The sequence below is a fragment of the Zootoca vivipara genome, chromosome 7, assembly GCF_963506605.1.
Source record: "Zootoca vivipara chromosome 7, rZooViv1.1, whole genome shotgun sequence".
NCBI classification, from domain to species: domain Eukaryota; kingdom Metazoa; phylum Chordata; class Lepidosauria; order Squamata; family Lacertidae; genus Zootoca; species Zootoca vivipara.
In genome coordinates, this window is record NC_083282.1 from 91,594,653 (window position 1) to 91,601,433 (window position 6,781).

Genomic DNA, 6,781 nt, shown 5'->3' on the forward strand with positions numbered 1-6,781 from the left:
CGGGTTCCCCCTGACATTTTGCCAATTCGGTAAAATTCCCCCGACACCATTCTTTACACCTGAAAACCAGGACACGTTTCCTGACGTATGGCAACCCTAAATTACGCCTTTCCCCCGCGGGGGAAATAACAGCTGAAAAGGGCCCAGGAGACCATTTGATGAAGCTGAATGTTGGAAGATCCAGATCACACGGCACATAAATAAACTACGGGATTCATTCCCCCAGGGGTGGCAATGGCCACCAACTTGGATGGCTTTCAAATAGGATTATGCGTATTCCTAGGGACCAAAGCTATCGGCTGCTAGTTACGATGGTGACCTTCTATATCCAGTGTTGGAAGGCAGCCTTCCTCTGAATTCCAGTTGCTGAGCTTATGGCTTCCTGGGGACAGCTGACTGGCCACTGTGTGAAGCCGGGTGCTTGATTCTAAATCACCTTTCACAGAATCATAAAATTATAGAGCTGGAAGGGACCCTGAGGATCATCTAGTCCAAGGTTCCCCAAACTTGGGTTTCTAGCTGTTTTTGAATTACAACTTCCATCATCCCTGACCACTGGGGTGATGGGAGTTGTAGTCCCAAAATAGCTGGAGACCCAAGTTTGGGGAACCCTGATCTAGTCCAGCCCCTGCAATCTGAAGGAGCGTCTCCACCCCCATCGTTCTGCCCGGACACTGAGGTCCAGTACCGAGGGCCTTCTGGCGGTTCCCTCGTTGCGAGAAGCCAAGTTGCAGGGAACCAGGCAGAGGGCCTTTCTTGGAGGAAAACAACTACCCGACTTTTAGAAGACATCTGAAGGCAGCCCTGTTCAGGGAGGCTTTAAATGTTTAATAGATTATTGTGTTTAATTTTTCCGTTGGAAGCCGCCCAGAGTGGCTGGGGAAACCCAGCCAGATGGGCGGGGTATAAATAATAAATTATTATTATTATTATTATTATTATTATTATTATTATTATTATTATTCAGGAGCATGCAGCTGTCCCATATGGGGATCAAACCTGCAACCATGGCGCTATCAGCACATGCTTCAACCAACTGAGCTATCCTTTGGTCTGATCTAGCACGGCATAAGAACTTAAGAAGGGTTTGGTGGCTGGATCAGGCCAATAGCCTATCTTGTCCAGCATCCTGTTCTCACAGTGGCCCACCAGATAACCCCGTGGGAAACCTGCAGGCAGGATTCAAGCACAAGAGCAGCCTTCTCCCCTCCTGTGGTTTCCAGCAACTGGTATTCAGAAGCATTGCAGGCTTCAACTGTGGAGGCAGAACATAACCATCTTGTCTAGTGGCCATCAACAGCAGACCTTCCAAGGGTCCCTATTTTCCAGGGACACCCCTGATTTAGAGAAGCCGTCCCAGTTTCTGATTTCATCCCGGAATGTCCCGCTTTTCCGTAGGACGTCCCTATATTCATTGGAGAAATGTTGGAGAGGATGGAGTTATCTGACCCCCGAGCCGTCTGAAGGCAATCCTGTATAGGAAAGTTTTTTTAAAAAATGTTTAATGTTTTATTTTGTTTTTATATATGTTGGAAGCTTCCCAGAGTGGCTGGGGCAACCCAGTAAGATGTGTGGGATATAAGTATTTTCATCGGATAAATGTTGGAGGGTATGCAATAGTTCTCTCTTCCATAAATTTCTCCAAGTTGGTGGCCATCACTGGCTCCAGTGGGAGGGAGTTCCACAGTTTAACTCTGTGCTGTGCGAAGACTTTCTTTTATCTGTCTTGAATCTTCCAATGCTCAAGGAGGATGTCCAATGAGGAGATGTGGCTTGGTAAAAGTTCCAAGGGCTGGTCAGAGCATCCAGGGGCCTCATTTCACCTGCCCCCACTTCAGAGTCCCAAGTTCCCTACCCCTGGGTTAGACACTCTGCCATTAGTGGTTATCATAGGCTACACAAAGAGGCACAATTCAAATGATGCTCAGGTCAGCTTATGTGAGCACCAAAACCCTGCTTAGCATCTGTTCGTGGGGCGATAAGTGGAGATTTTATCAAGCAATTGCTGTCAGAAATGCTTTCTGATTATTAGAACGGACATTGCCAACTGACCGGCGGGAAAAATGGCCAGGGCCGCTCTTGTGCCTTTGAGAAATGCAACACTGTAATGAATAATCGGATTATCATCCTGCGCTCTGCATGAAGCGACCTCTGAAAAGTGTCCAGAAATGACTGGCCAGATTGTTAACTGGTGGGCACCATCTGGAGCACATAAAACCAATTTTCTTCCACCTTCTGAGGCCGCCTGTTTCTTCCCAGGCTCACTTAAGAGTGCTGGTATTGATCTTTAAAGCCCTAAAATGTTCCTCCATGACCAGAATTTCGAAAGCACCACCTTCTCTTGCGTAAAGAAACCTGAACATACTCAACGTAATGTGATAAATTGAGGTGGAGGACATTTAAATCATAGGATGTTCTCCCCAGAAAAGCCTGCCCCCCCCTCACGCTGCCCCAAATGCTTGCTTTTTGGCAAGCAGCAAAAATGCCTTTTCTGTGATCTGGCATTATTTATTAGTTATTTCATATAATTTATACACGGGGCCACAATACCTCAAGGACCACGTCTCTCCAAATGAACTGACCTGGACCCTGCGATCATCATCTGAGGCCCTTCTTCATGTGCCTCCTCTGTGAGAAGTTCAAAGTGTGGCAACATGAGAACGGGGACTTTTCTGTGGTGGCTCCCTGTTTGTGGGATGTTCTCCCCAGGAAGGCTCGCCCGGCACCTTCCTTACATATCTTTAGGCACCAGACAAAAAACATTCCTCTTCTCCCAGGTCTTAAACAATTCATGGCCTTTTAATCTTTTAATTTTTATGACCTCTAAAATGGTTTTGCTTGTTATTGTGGCACATATTTTGTGTTTTTATATTTTATATTTATATTTCATATTTATATTTCATATTGTTTTGTTTCAGATTTATATTCAGGTGAAAAATTTAACTATAATAAATAAATAAATAAGGGGAGGGGACCTCAAAGAGGCTTTCAAAAAGGATAAAACAATAAAATCATCACTAAAAAAACCTACAACCATAATTTAAAACATACAAAAAGTTAAAACATACGAAAAGTTAAAACACTAAAACACTAAAACAAATTAAAACTCACACAAATTCTCTAAACATCTGGGAAAAGGTAAAGGTAAAGGTAAAGGGATCCCTGACCATTAGGTCCACTCGTGGACGACTCTGGGGTTGCGGCACTCATCTCTCTAAGCCTTGTATAGAATAAAGGTAAAGGTAAAGGGACCCCTGACCATTAGGTCCAGTCGCGGACGACTCTGGGGTTGCGGCACTCATCTTGTTTTACTGGCCGAGGGAGCCGGCTTTCAGCTTCCAGGTCATGTGGCCAGCATGACAAAGCCGCTTCTGGCGAACCAGAGCAGCACACGGAAACGCCATTTACCTTCCCGTCGGAGCGGTACCTATTTATCTACTTGCACTTTGACGTGTTTTCGAACTGCTAGGTTGGCAGGAGCTGGGACCGAACAACGGGAGCTCACCCCGTCCCGGGGATTCGAACTGCCGACCTTCTGATTGGCAAGCCCTAGGCTCTGTGGTTTAACCCACAGTGCCACCCGCATCCCTAAACATCTGGGTAGGCTTGCCTAAATTAGAAGGTCTTCAGCAGGCACCAAAAAGAATACAGCGAAGGCCCTCATAATCAACAGGCAGGGAGTTCCAAAGGGTCTGTGCTGCCACACTAAATGACCAAGTTCTTACAAATGCGGTGCAGGTATTATGTATAAAAGTGGCAATTCTGCTAATCGAAGCGGTCAAGTGGGTGCAAACGGGGCGAGGCGATCTCATAGGTCAATGGTCCCAAGTTGATAAGGGCTGTATATATACTAATAGCAACCCTTTGAAATCAGCCTGGTAGCTGTTTTTAGTCTTTGTTTATCTTGCTTTCATTTTCACTGCTCATTTAAAGCAGGGTGGGGATCTTTTTTCAGCCGGAAGCGGTGCGTAGCTGAACTCTGGAACTCCCTCCTGCAGGAGTTAGTGATGGTCCCAGGGGCGGAGGAAAGGGGTGCAATGGGGGTGGTCTGCCCCGGGTGTCACCACTGAGGGGGGTGACAAAATGCCAGGTGGCACTAGCCGCAGGACCTGCAGCATGCCCGAGCCACGAGTCTCTCCTGGGAGTGACGCAGTGGTTTGGGCACCCGCAGGCTCTGCGCTGCCCCAAAGGGTCCGCCTGGCGCCTCCCCCTCAGCTGTAGGGCAGCTGAGTGTGAAAAGGCAGGCAGACTCCTCAGAGGCCCCATGGAGTGTCCTGCCCCAGCTCGCCCCAGGCGCCCGATCGGCTTGCTCCACCGCTGGGCGGCCCCCAACTTGAGTGGTTTCATAGAATCGTAGAGTTGGAAGAGACCACAAGGGCCATCCAGTCCAACCCCCTGCCGAGCAGGAAACACCATCAAAGCATTCTTGACATATGCCTGTCAAGCCTCTGCTTAAAGACCTCCAAAGAAGGAGACTCCACCACACTCCTTGGTAGCAAATTCCACTGCCGAACAGCTCTTACTGCCAGGAAGTTCTTCCTAATGTTTAGGTGGAATCTTCTTTCTTGTAGTTTGAATACATTACTCCGTGTCCGCTTTTCAAAAGAGGACTGGACAAATTCATGGACTTATGAGTTGGAGGCAGCTGCGCTTCTAAATACCAGTTCCTGGAAACCGCAGGAGGGGAGAGGGAGAGGGGTGGGGAAAGGTTGCAAAGTCTCCCAAGGAATTGTGCCACCTTTGTGTACACCTTGGGAGCCAGAAAGCCTCCACTGCCGTTTGATTCTGTTTCCTGGACTCAAGCATGAGGGGAATTCCTCTCGGCCCTTGTCACAGCAGGAAAGGGGGCCATATCCTGCTCAGTGCTTAGCTAGCTGTTCTGTCCTGACCCATACATGGCAGGGGGGAAAGACACAATAAAGGGGAATCCCACAGTCGTCAGCAGAAAAGCTGCCAAGGGAGAAGAGGAGGTTCTGCAACCTTTGCAAACTGGGCTTCTCAGCTGATTCCTTCTCCTTTTGAAATTTCAGCAGGGAACTGCGACTCAAGAGCATTTCCAGGCAATCGCCAAGAGCTTTCCCCCAGCTACACCATAGAGCGCATTCCTACACGTCTACTCAGAAGCAAGGTCACACGCACACCATACATTTAAAGCCCACGGCTTCCATGGGAACTGTAGTTTGTGTTGTGGGTGCTGGGTCTGTAAGGGGTAAACTATAGTTCCTGGGATTTGGGGGTGGGGGGGAGAGAAGCCATGCATATCCTCCAACATTTCTCTGATGAAAATAGGATTGGCCTATTCAACAACAGCAACAATTTTACTATGAATACCCCACCCATCTGACAGGATTGCCATAGCCACTCTGGACAGCTTCCAACATATATAAAAAAACATAATAAAGCATTAAGCATTAAAAAAAACCCTTCCCTGTTCAGATGGCTTGGGAGTCGCAAAACTCCATACCCTAAACCAGTGATGGGCAACCTTTTGATCTTGGTGTGTCAAAATTCGCCCAAAAACTGAGCATAATTCAGGTGGTGTGTCACTTTGAGGGAAAAAACCATAATTTCATGATATTCATAGTTTAAATAACAAAAATGTATAGTTGTAATATATAACTGTATTTAACAAACCCAAAACTAATTATTTAACCAAACCAAACCAAAAACCCCTTATTTATCACAAAGTGCCCAGAGTTGTTGAGCTGTTTGGGGGGAGCTGCTGACCAACGTTTTGGAGGTTTTGGGGGGAGTGCAAAAGTTGCTTTGCTTTTTTTGGGGGGGGGGGATGCCCCAAAGCTGCTGCGCTTTTTGGGGGGAGGGGGGAGAGAACAGAAATAAATGACGAATAATACCTTCGCTGGAACTAACATGCAGCACCGACATAGTCTGCCAAAGCGCCAGCAAAAACAGCACAGAAAGGGTTAAAAAACCAATCTCTGGCTACCAGCAGCAACAACAACAACAAAGGATCGGGTTTTTACAGACAACAACAGCGCAAATGAGCCAATGGGGCGCGTGCCAGCAGTGAGGGCTCTGCGTGTCACGTCTGACACGCGTGTCATAGGTTCACCATCACTGCCCTAAACGTTTCTTCTATGAAAATAAGGACATCCTAAGGAAAAGCAGGATGTTTTGGGATCAAATCAGGAACTGTCCCTGAAAATTGGGACACTTGGAGGGTCTGAGTCATGTGCTATAAATTGCTGTGTTCTTTCTGCCCGGGAGGGGAGATGGGGGACCTCCTTGCCCAGCTGGGGCAGTTGTCTCCCGAGAGGGTGAAGTACTCACTTTCCTCAGCTTCTGCTCCCTTCTTTCAACTTCTTCCTTTAAGTCACCCTCCTGTTTGCCCTCATCACGAGCCTCTGGTCTCAGGACAGCTGCCTTTATCTCTGGAAGTTAAATCTCTCTTTGCGTGTGCACCTTGTCTCCTGGGCACATGCATGGAAACGCATGCCCAAGACCCTGGTCATATCACACAGCGCCCAGCCTGTCATTCGACACACAGGAGCCGCCGGGGTTCCTTCTGAACTCTCCGTAACCTGCTGTAGGACAATTAAGTTTCCCTAGTATATATTTAACTAAGAGAACAATCGCCCTGCTGGCCACTGCAGAGTCAATGAACAGTAGAGGGGTGAGGCTTGTGAAATAATCCCAGACAGAATAGGTGTTTTTATGGATGTGTCCCAGCGCTTTCACCGCAAAGAAGGCTCATGTTTCACTCCACGCTATGAAAAAAGTTTCACTTGTTGGTGTCTGCTCAAAGCTATGTTAAAGGGAC

General features: G+C 47.5%; 1 protein-coding gene across 2 annotated transcripts in view; it reads right to left on the reverse strand.

Moving 5' to 3' along the window:
- Window positions 1-6,382, reverse strand: part of LOC118088930 (tyrosine-protein phosphatase non-receptor type substrate 1) — a 173,024-nt gene extending 166,642 nt beyond the window's left edge. For both annotated transcript variants that reach the window (XM_060277364.1, XM_060277363.1), the window contains exon 1: window positions 6,292-6,382. The gene's annotated coding sequence lies outside the window, so the exon portion shown is untranslated. The remainder of the gene's footprint in view (window positions 1-6,291) is intronic.
- Between the last annotated feature and the right edge of the window lie 399 nt (window positions 6,383-6,781).